The following is a 12020-nucleotide window of genomic DNA, read 5'->3' on the forward strand; positions in this document are numbered from 1 at the left end:
CGCTTGAAAATTTTTCTTGGCACGAAAATTCTCATGTTCATCGAGAAGCAGCATTAAAATTAGTCCTTAGTGAAAAAGTGAACGTGAACAGTAAATTGAACAAACAAATAGCCGAAAATGTGGTTTGCGCAAAATGCTCTTCTTAAGGTGATTTCCTCAATTCGCTATCTGGCGAGACAGGGATGTGCTTTACGTGGACATTCTGACGAAGCAGGAAACTTATACCAGCTTCTGCAGTTGAGAGCAGAGGATTCCGAAGATTTAAGCAAGTGGCTTCTTCGTCTAGATAAATGGCTCGGCCATGACATTCAAAATGAAATTCTAAACTTCTTGCGCAATTCGTTCTTCGTGGCATAGCATCTGATATTAAACGGCAAAAGTATTTTTCTCTTACTGTTGACGAAACTTCAGACATTTCGCGTCAGGAGCAAGTGAGCTTGTGTATTCGTTATGTAAATGAAGCATTCGAAGTATACGAGGATTTCATTGGTTTCTATAAAGTGGAAGGAATGGATGCATCTACATTAACAGCAGTGATTACAGATGTGCTTGTACGAATGGATCTATCATTACAAAACTGCAGGGGACAGTGTTATGATGGAGCTAGTAATATGTCCGGTTGTTACTCTGGAGTCCAAGCTAAAATCAAAGAAATGCAACCAAAGGCGCTATATATTCACTGTACTGCCCACTCTTTACATTGGGCAACAGGCCGGCAGCCAGCCCAAAAATGTAGGGGGGTCCCGATCCAACCATTCATTTGCAAGCCTACCGTGAACATTTTAGGGGGCCCACAAAAATTTAGGGGGCGGCCCCCTAGACCCCCCTGGATACGAGCCTGGTGGGCAGCACGACAAATTCTTTGTATTAGAGATGTTCTTGAATTCGTGCGTGGGCTTGTAAATTTAATACGTGAATCACCGAAGTGTTTAGCTAATTATACGAATATTCAGAAGGGGTTGTCGGAAACTAATTACAGTTGTTCTTCAAGTGTCTCTTGAGACCTTTATGTCCGAACAGATGGACTGTAAAAGCTCTGTCATTTGACAGTGTTCTGATAGAACTACGCGCCGTTATTGGAAACCCTGAAAATATACATGATGATGATACAAGTACAGGTGGGTCTGTCGCTGGTGGCTTGATACATAACATGAAGGATTTTAAAACATTTTTCTCCATGGAGGCCACTAAGATTGTATTTGAGCTTTGTGAAGAACTGTGTAAACTTCTACAACATCCTGCTTTGTCTCTTTCTGAGGCTATTGACGCAGCGAAACGAACAAGAGATACTCTCACCAATCTTCGAACAGATGAACATTTTGACAGGGTTTGGACTCGACAAAGAGAGTTGTTAGGCGTGGAAGAACCAACTCTGCCGCGTCAGCGAAAAATTCCGAGACGATTAGACGATGGCTCTCCAAACAAAATTTTAATGATATGAAACACTTGTATAAAGTAGAAATCTGGTATAGACTATTGGATACAGTTTGTGGTAAGATCGAAAGACTGTTTGACCAATAGGACGTGAATACAGCGTTACACACAGAGAAACTTATTGTGAAAGCCGAATGTGATATCCAATATAAAGAAGAACTGAGATATGTACTTGATACATATAACGATGATTTGGACGAAAGTAGACTTCGAGTTCAGCTAAGAATGTTCCGTGATGTCGTTATAAACGATGCCAGAGATGTTGTTTCAGTGGCTAAGTTAATATGCTAAGTAGCATGGGGAATATGTCATACCTCTTCTCTGAAATTAAAACTTTGATGCAACTACATTTACTTTTACCAGCTACAACGGTTACTGCTGAAAGAACATTTTCAGCTCCTTAGAAGCATTATGACTCAGAGTAGACTTAATCATGTTGCTGTTCTTCAGATTCACCAGGAAAGACTTGACAAATTAATTCGTATTAATTATTCGTATTAAAGACAGAAATCCGCAGAAAAACATTTGGTTGTTTCTGAAGCCAAAACTATTGTGTATATGTGGTTTGTTGGGAACTGCGAGTGATAGTGATATAATTTGTGATTTTTTTAAATGTATAAACAGCTTCTACTGTGTCTTAAACATTTCGAACATTTGGTGTTTATATATATTTTTACAAGACCAGGAAATGATCGTTTTCAAGAAAGCAGCCTTAAATTTACGTAAGTAATAAACATATTACTTTTTACCATGTTAGAGCAATGGAGTAATTTACTATATAATTAGTTCGTTTTTGAATAATGCTTTCAAAAGGCAACATTCATTCCTAATTCGATTAGCAATAGTTGTTCATATTGCTGTTCCTAGTGAAAAATTGTTTTGACTTCTGAGCGATTATTTTTTGTTGTGAAATTCATCGAATTATCGATGCCTTGTGTGGTAAGAGTGTTCCGTGAGGAGTTTTTTTTTTTTTTCGGTGAAATCTCCCAATGTTTTCGGATAATGTTCCCATTAAGGTGTCGAAAATTTTAATCAATCGAAAACCACTAGTAATTGAGGTTTGCGCAATTTATTTGTTGATTTTACAATTTAATGTCATTGTTATCAGAACATTTATTTACAATAGTGTTTTCTTCGTTGGGGTTTTACGTAGTGCAATTTGATAATGATCTTGCCTTCCGCTCAGGCAAATCCACTTTCAATTTTTAGAGGGTGCAATCGGTTTAAAATGTGAGAAAATATACTGATAGATTTTCCTGGATTTTTCCTGTTCCACCAATAGTCTTCCTTCCCGATAGGGCACTCAACAGTGATCGTCTTCTCGTACGAACAACCATGATTACTGTAGACCACAAATACAAATAAAAATTGAAGCTATGCTTATCCTCAAAGCCAATGACACAAAGAATGATTATTTTAATAATAATAATAATAATAATAATAATAATAATAATAATAATAATAATAATAATAATAATAATAATAATAATAATAATTATTATTATTATTATTATTATTATTATTATTATTATTATTATTATTATTATTATTATTATTATTGTTGTTGTTGTTGTAAAAGTCACTTAATCTTTATTGGCCAATTTTTGCCCCCCCCCCCCCACTATTTACAGTGTTAGGCGCCTATGGTCTCAGGTTACTTCCTTCCCCCGTACCCGAAAGATGTGGTCGCCAAGGGACATATCATCCCTCATATGTGACGGGCTCAATGCTCTTGATACCAGTAATGCCGAGAAATATGTGTAAATAAATCTCTCTCTCTCTCAAATTATTCTTATTCTTCCATTTCATCTTGCGTTCTACCTCTAGTTTTCCAATTATGTTTCCAACATAGTCGTCGTTTCTTTGTTTTTCATGTCCCAGCCATCTTGAAACTTTCTACTCAAGGGTTCCACAGATCTTTACATTTTTTCTCGCCTCGACTTCCATCTTCCTTTCTTGAGCCCTTGTGATTGGCCAGGTTTCACTACTATACATCACTATCGGATTCGGTCTTATTGTAAGGCCTTTTAATGCACTTTATTTTCTTGTCACACAGCACTACTCTCATCTTTCGCAAATTTCGCCAGACAGATTGTATTCTGTGTTAGATTTCTTCGTCATTCATCATTCTGATCGAGGTACGATCCAAGATACTTGGGTTTCTATACAGGTAGTCTGTCCTTGCAACCGTAGGGAGCTGTGTAATTATCTACCTTAAACTTAAGCATATTACTAGAATTATTTACACACAGGTGGAAGGCCCATACATAGAGTGAAACCAATATATACATGAGAAACGCCAATATTACATGAGAAAAGCCAATATTGTACTTGATAAATGTCAATATACATAATTATCTACACACAGGTGGATTGCTTGCACATAAAGTGAAGCCAAGTATACAACTGAAAAGCCAATATACACACACCCAGGAGAAATCATAAAGAAAGTCAATGAAGAAGAATTTCTTGAGCCAACAAAAGAAGAGGAAGCTAAGGTTATCAAGTTAAGGGTCCGTATTTATAGAAAAAAAAATGCTTGAAAATATAAATGTAACCAAGGAAGTTCTGTCGCTTTTTCACCCAGCACATTCGAACATAGGTATGTTACCTAAGACCTACCTGGAAGATCAAAAATAGTCCCCATTAACATCGACGACCTTCTGCCAACACGTTCTGGAAGACCATGGATTCCATCGCGGTAGAACTTGGTGAGTCGTGAAGCGATCAAGATATCAAGTGCATTTTGCACCTCTACTAGGGATTTGAACTGGTGTCCTCTAAGATGATTGTCCAAGGAATGAAACAGGTGATAATTAGACGGTGCAATGCACGGAAAGTATGGCAGATGCAATAGTGTTTCCCATTCAATTTGTAGAATGGTGTCCCGGGTCATTCTAGCGACGTGGGGCTTAGCGTTGTCCTGTAACAGGAGAATCCCTTTGCGATTCAGAAGTGCTGGCTCTAGAGTTTTGAGGTTTTCTTGAACACGGCTCAACAGCTGACACAGTTGAATTGATGCTCTGACCAGCTGTACGTGCACGATGCCGCGAGCAGTCCACCAAACACACAGAAGGACTTTCGGGTGCAGTACTGGTTTCGGCTGTTTTTGAACCGGTACATGGGATGCTAATCAATGATGACGACGCGTGGAGCTTCGTATAAGATCCACTTATAATCACATGTCAACACCCTGTCCAGAAATGGCTCCTTCCTTAGACGAGACAGCAAAGAAACACAGGTGTCTGCCCGTGTTGCCTTCTGGCCCGGGGTCAAATCATGTGTGACCCATGGATCCAACTTGTAGTGCTTTTTAATTTGATGGAGGTGCTGCCAAATGGTTTCTCCACTCACACTGAATTGTAGTCCCAGTTTCTCACATATCTGGCCACTGTTCGCCTCAATTGCTGCCTGAAGATATTCATTTTGTATACATGTGTTGATTATCTGGCACGTGGTGCGTCTTCGAGTGTTTCATCACCGTCCTTAAACTTGTTAAACAACCACTGCATTGTTCGCATAGTCATGACACCCTCAAAAAAGGCCTGGCATATCTTCCGCCCCGCTGCAGCGGCGTTTGATCCCAGTTTGAACCACTGGCGTCTCTGGCATGTAAAATTTGGGGGGGGACATCGAAGAAAGTAATTAAAATGGTGCTACCTAGTCCAACCTATTTATTATCTTCGATTCCATTTGTTACCTTTCTGCTTACCTTCAAGGATCCCCTAAGGTATATCAAGAACTCTGATATTTCTATAATCGTTCCACAGCCTGAATAATATATTCCAAATAAATATGATTATTATTTATTTATTTATTTGTTATTCTGTCGTTAGTAAATAAATTAAATTAGAATGAAATATTGAATATTTTGTACTTCAAAATATTGGGGGGACGCGACTCCCCGTCCCTCCCCCGCCAGAGACGCCTATGGTTTGAACTCATACAGCATACACACCCTTATGACACTCTGTGTAGGTTCCATGTTCACTCTGTCCTTACGCAAGTTGACGGTGTAACTGAACTGCCACAACCAGGTAGTATGTTGAATATACCCACACCAACAACTGGCCTTCGCTTTATCACCATTCGCATTCAACTCACGGTGTGAGGGCCAATTTAACACAGACCTCCACAAAAAGCGACAGAACTTTCTTGGTTACGTTTATAACTTGTTTGAATTGTTCTGTATTTGTTTTTTTTTTTTTTTTTGTTGTTTTTTTTAATTACAACACTAATATTACTTTGCGTTAACTGAAGGACATTTCACAATAGGTCCTAATACAGGTATATAACAAAATTGCATCTTCTACAACTATGTATTCTTACCAGTAAAATCTTGAAAATTTTGTTTTCAGTATAACAGAGTATTTTATTTTCGAAATAAATGAGTTTCAACAAAAGAACCGGTTTTAGAATTTAAATTTTAAAAATATCATAAATATTTAATATAAATAAAACGTAAACATTGCATAATGTATCGGTTTGTGTTTCGATTAAACGATAAGATGACTTTTAATACTTCTCACTTTGTAACTTTTGGATACTCTTCGTAATTGGTTTCAAGCTCGTATGTGTACATAAATTTCAGTAAAAGTTATAAAAGAGAGAAAGATGACAAATAACTTTTTTAAAATGTGACAAACTTTCTAAAATATATACCTCAACCAAAGATTTGTTCCAATTCCTAACATAGGATATTTAGACTTGGGAAGAAGGGGCGCCAGAGAAACTTCTTTGCCCCGGACGCAATATTTCGTAGATCCGGCCCTGGGCCAAATTAAGTAAACAGTCTAAGAGGATGCATAAGGCGACTCTTAAGAAAGAATGTTAGTGCTCTACATCATAACTCCTTTTTAGGCTTCACCTTACTAGCTGATTTGTCTTATATACATAATTTTATACTATATGCAACAGTATCATATAAACTTCTACTTTCATATTTATATTGTCAATGTAAATAGCAGTAGTACAAAATATAAATATCAATATTGAAATACTTGTATGTTTTCTATAGTTTCAACCAAATCAAAAGGTCAGATAATCGGGGATAAGGGACGTCTTACGCTAGGGCTGCTCCAATAATCGAGTAATCGATAACAATTCGATAAAAGTTCAAAACCGTTTCGTCGATAAAGAATTTTAATTTTATCGAATTATCGAACTTTCGAGACTCTTGAACCGTTTGAGACTCTCGAAATGTGTGAGACTTTCGAATTGTTTGAGACTCTCGAATTGTTTGAGACTCTCGAAATGTTCGAGACTCGCGAATTGTTTGAGACGCTCGAAATGTTTGTGACTCTCGAAACGTTTGAGACACTCAAAGTGTTAGAAACATTCAACGAGTTTGAGAGACTCGAATTGTTTGAAAGCAGCAAATACTGAAAGATCTGGAAGAAACAATGCAATCGATCTTATCATAGGTGTAGGTCTACATGTGTATAATTTACTACATATACGCAGGGTGTTCATTTTAAAAGTCGCCTCCCTTGAAATGAAGTGAAAGAAGAGTTTCTACCCATACGTCTTCAAGACCAATGTTTATGCATGTACAGCCAGCCACAAAAGTAATTCCCCCTCTAAGCGCTCTAATTCCATTACTTGGGGTCGAAGTCATTTGCGGTTGTGAGAACGCCTAGACAGATGCAACCCAACTTATACGTAACTTTTCTCGGCACTGACAGCAGTTGGTAGCACTGAGTTAAGTCTGTATGAAAGTAAAATTGTGAGAAGATAACGCACGAAACATTTCTCCATTCTGAGATCAATCTCTCTGGTTCAGAGCGTGTTGTCCAATGAACATCATATGTTAATCTCACTGTTGCTGTGTACGTAATGTATTTTTCATTATATACTGTATATTCAAAGAAATAAAAACACTGATTACATATGAATCAGAAAATGCTTGAAAGTAGTTGAAAATATCAAATCTACGAAAACTGCTGGAGATAAGTTAGTAAATGATTGCCTCTATTGAGAGACCTTCTCCAATTCTCCTCATTCCAACATCTTCTTCTTTCTGGAGGAGAGAAGATCTTGCTTATCACAATGAGTATGCATTGAAATTAAAATTGAAACAAGAAAACTTGGAAAAGCTTCAGCTTGGCCAGGACACGAACCCGGGTCCACCAAATAGAAGTTCAATGCGTTAACCACTCACCCACCGCGCTATTTAAACTTCCACACAAACTAATACCTAGTTAAAATCGTTTCATGGAAAAATATAAACAAGATACTCAAATATAATAAAAACTTACAAATATAAACAAAATATAAATAAGAAAATATAAGCAACTTGTGTGAGTGTTTTAATGACACTCGGGATTTCCTTGTTTAACTCAAGAACAAGTTATATAGACGTTCCTCAATGAGGAAAATATCACGAAACGTTCTTCAAGTTGAGGCTACGCCATTGCCAGAGCCATAATAAATGGAAATCAACTTTTACTCGGCTGTGATCATCACAACGTTTGATCATCGACTGCCAACGATTTCATCTCAACGTCACACCAAGCATGAGAAAGTCGGCGCTACTTGGCTCTGGCTGAGGGAGGAATTCCAATCCAATTGTTCGTTGCATCAACGAATGTTAAATTTTGTAAAAACTAAATAAATAAATGAATAAATAATAATAATAATAATAATAATAATAATAATAATAATAATAATAATAGTATACGACCTTAATGATGCAAGATTGCACCCCCCAGATTTTTTGACCACCTTCATAAGTTAAAAATTCTGGATAAATCACTGAGCAATGGTGTCGAAGGGGTCAAACATCCCGCCAGGGAATTTAATGATTTTTAGTTACTTTAAACCATATATAAAGAGAAGTTGAAACATTTTTTAAACAAAAGCAACTTATTTGAAACTGCTTTTATTGAAAATATTATTTTAACTTCTGACTGAAAGCATATATTTTTTAAAATATTTGTTTTATTTCGTACATACATTTCTTGGTCTTCTTTTACCTCTATAAACAATAAATCATAAGAATCTTTAATTGCGCTCAAATATAATACTCAAAATAAGTATATAGGTATAAGTACCACAACCACACAACTTCTTTTAAATTTCAATAAAATTCTGCTTAGGAAAATTTTCTGCTCGGTTGTTTGACATATGTTGAAAAATTGCGTATTTGTAAGGCAGAATTTAGTAACGTTGCTACATCTCTCTATCTCTATCTGATAACGCAACATGAATTTAACCTAGGGGCCTCAACACGTGTAAATTTTTTTTTATCTTGGTGGGCGCCGTGGCGTAGATGTCTAAAAGCCGTACAAGTGAAAGCATTGATCTTCGTGGATTCAGAGGTTTAATACTAGTGATGGCTAGAACCGGTTCCTGGTGGAACCGGTTTTTGGCTCTGAACGGATCCGGTTCTAGAAGATCCGGTTCAAGAACCGGTTTTCGGATCCAGGTTTGAAACCGATCCCCAAGATCCGGTTTTGGAAGCGGGTTTTCGGATCCAGGTATGGAACCGGTTCCTAAGATCCGGTTCTGAAAACCAGATCTCCAAGAACCGAATCATCGCGGAACTGGTTCTGCCGGAACCGGAACTTTGTAGCCATCCCTACGCTAAACCCGAGCTGCTGGCAGCCTGTGAACAGTGTGTTAGATGAAATGGTGGAAGCGATAGGCAGTCGCCCAGGCGGCGGCCGCTTGTCTCATTTGCCTAAACAAACTAGGTAACTGGCAAACTCATTGGCTTAACAGGCAAACTGCAAACGCATTTGGCTAAACACCCACTGGTGGACCAAAAACTTTTTTCTGGGGAGCACAAGCAGGTCTGGGCGGGGAGGGCACAAGCGCGTGGCCTCTTTGCAGTGTTTTGAAGGTGAACTTTGTGCCTCCTTTACGGGTCTTTGGGAGCTTTCGGATCCAGTTCTGGAACCGGTTCCGGAACCGGTTTCGCCGGAACCGGAACTTTGTGGCCATCCCTATTTAATATTTTGAATTTTAGCACTCATAGCATGTCATAGAACGAAGAAACACGCCAACTTCATTTCGAAACAACCTGATGCAGACCATTTTACACAGGGAGCCTTCTGCTATACCCGCACTTCTCTTCAGTTAGACCTCAGGTTCCTCGTACATGCGTACATGTCCCGTACATGTTCCTTGTACATGTCATAATAGTCAGAAACATCCTTCTCTCTTACGCATCGCCATAGTTTTTGTCTGAGCACTCTATCGTACGCTCTTTGCAAGTCTATGAAAACGAGGAGCAATTCCGCTTGCATTTCCCTATATCGTTCCATCAACTAACTGGATCAACACAAAGACTGCTTCAGTTATTCCTCTTTCTGACGTGAAGCCAAACTGTTCCTCTCCAAGAATCGTCATTTGTCGTATCCTTTCCCAGATCTTCATGCTGTGAAAATTAATTCGCTCTTAATTTCTAACCTTGCACATTAACTTTGTAAATTGGTACTAGTACACTTTTCCCACATTTCTCGTACTTCCACATTTTTTCATTAGATCCCATAAGACACCTGTTCCTTTCTTGACCAAGTTTCTCCATACTTCAACAAGAATTTGATCATCACACACTGTTTTCCAACTTTTCTTTTTCTATTTCTTTTTTGCGTATCTCTTCCTCTCTTTCTCCTTTGCCACTACACACTCATACATTTCGCTCTCGTTCTCCTCATTTAGTAGTTTCATAAAATAACCTCTCCACCTGCCTTGAATCAACTTCTGGTCCTGCAGCACGCAGTAATATTGGAATCGGTTGGTCTCATTTTTGTACCCCTGGGTTCCTGGCTCATGACTCATGGCACTTGGCCTACGCCAGGGGCAGGTACTCCAATCCCCTTAAACTTTGGCAAATATCACGTTGGGCCACCCCCTCAGATTTCGGGAGGGTCCATACGACCACTTCTTAAATTTTGGAAAGTGACAAAACTAAAGATTTGGTATAGTAATATAGAACCATAGTACGTACTTGTTTAACTTCAGGTGGTCCATCTAGTATTATTTTATAGGTATAAAATTGCCAAAAATCGCGGTGGCTCAGTGGTAGAGCGTTCACCTCTGGTGCTTGGAATTCTGGATTCGAACCCAGCCCCCGCCAAGTGAACCTTGTGGTGGACAAACATCGTGTACGTGGGTTTCCTCGGGGTTCTCCCGTTTCCTCCTATTTTCTTCATTCCACCATTTTATTCATTTCTCATCATCACCATCTTCTTTAGCCTAGCCGGCATAACTGTGGGACGTAAAACTCAAAGATTTTATTTAATTTTTCACATTCAAATATTTTGTCTTGGAACTTGAAACCTGATAGACAACAGTTAAAATCAATTGATATACACCAAAACATGGAATTTGTAGTCAAGCAGGCCGGTATTTATATATTGTGCGCCCCTATGCTCTAAATAATTTGCCGCTCCCCGCACAAACTTGTCTCAAACAAGGAAACAAGCCGTGATTTTGCAAACTTATCATCTCTTGCTGAGTAGCAGTTTAGGTAATACAAATCACAAAAGTTACAACGTAATTTTACATGGCCTAATCCTTTCAATGATGATAATGAAATGTTGTTCTGCCCGAATGTAGGTGTTTGACCTGATTGTCACTGGGCAAGATGAACCCATGGTTGTTTGCCATTGCCTTCCATGGAATGATGACTAAGTACTAAGGACGGTGGAGGGGTTGTCATCGATACCAAGCCACAGGAAGTGGACGGTGAGAGACACCAGAGTCCACAGAGTGAGAGAGAGAGCCTACTAGAGATCTAATGGAGGCGTGATTTTGAAGCTGGGATTGGCTGACATCTACTGATAGACGTCACTGTGAGTTACTGTGGATATCAGTTATCACAATAATACCAATAATTATTGTGATAACTGATAAGAAAAATAATTGTTTACATTATTCACCATCAGTACAGTTTAATAGCATCTGCAATAAGCTGTCCATCTGTAGCGCTATTCAACTCGAGTACCATAATAGATAGAACATGAAATTTTAATGCTTTAAAACTTTCAGAGAAATGATCCAAATGACTTATTCCAAGTCCCTAGGTCACACTTGAGCTGAGATATGGGGGTGCGAAATCCCCATAAGAATAGCATGGATCATTTTTAAAATAATCAAAAAACCACCAATATTAAAGTTGAATTCGTAGTTTTTGCGGTCGCTGAGATGAATAGTGACAGTTTTAATCCAATTCAACTTCAAGATCACATTCCACTCCCAGCGAGGGGTCGAGATTTTAAAAGTAATCGAAAACAACAGATATTAGTATTGAATTCATAGGTTTCGAGGTTGCTTAGTTTAACGGTATCAGTTTTCACGATGTTCAAGTGCGTCTTCACCCTCTGGGGTGGGGTTTGGAGATAATGATGAGAAAATTAATCAGATAAGCTAACTAATTAGTAACTACTGTAATTAGAACGAATTAAACACACTAACATATTTTCCTGCTCCTGCGCGGAACTCTGCTAGATGTTAGTTCTAAATATTACTTTATTGTGAATTTTTAAAAACTCAAAAATGTTGCCGCCCCCAAAATTCTGCGGCCCTGTGCTGGAGCACAGAACAACACAAATAAATACGGATCTGGTCACGACTCACAG

The sequence above is a fragment of the Thermobia domestica genome, chromosome 10 (assembly GCF_964235325.1).
Source record: "Thermobia domestica chromosome 10, izTheDome1.hap1.1, whole genome shotgun sequence".
Lineage (NCBI taxonomy): Eukaryota > Metazoa > Arthropoda > Insecta > Zygentoma > Lepismatidae > Thermobia > Thermobia domestica.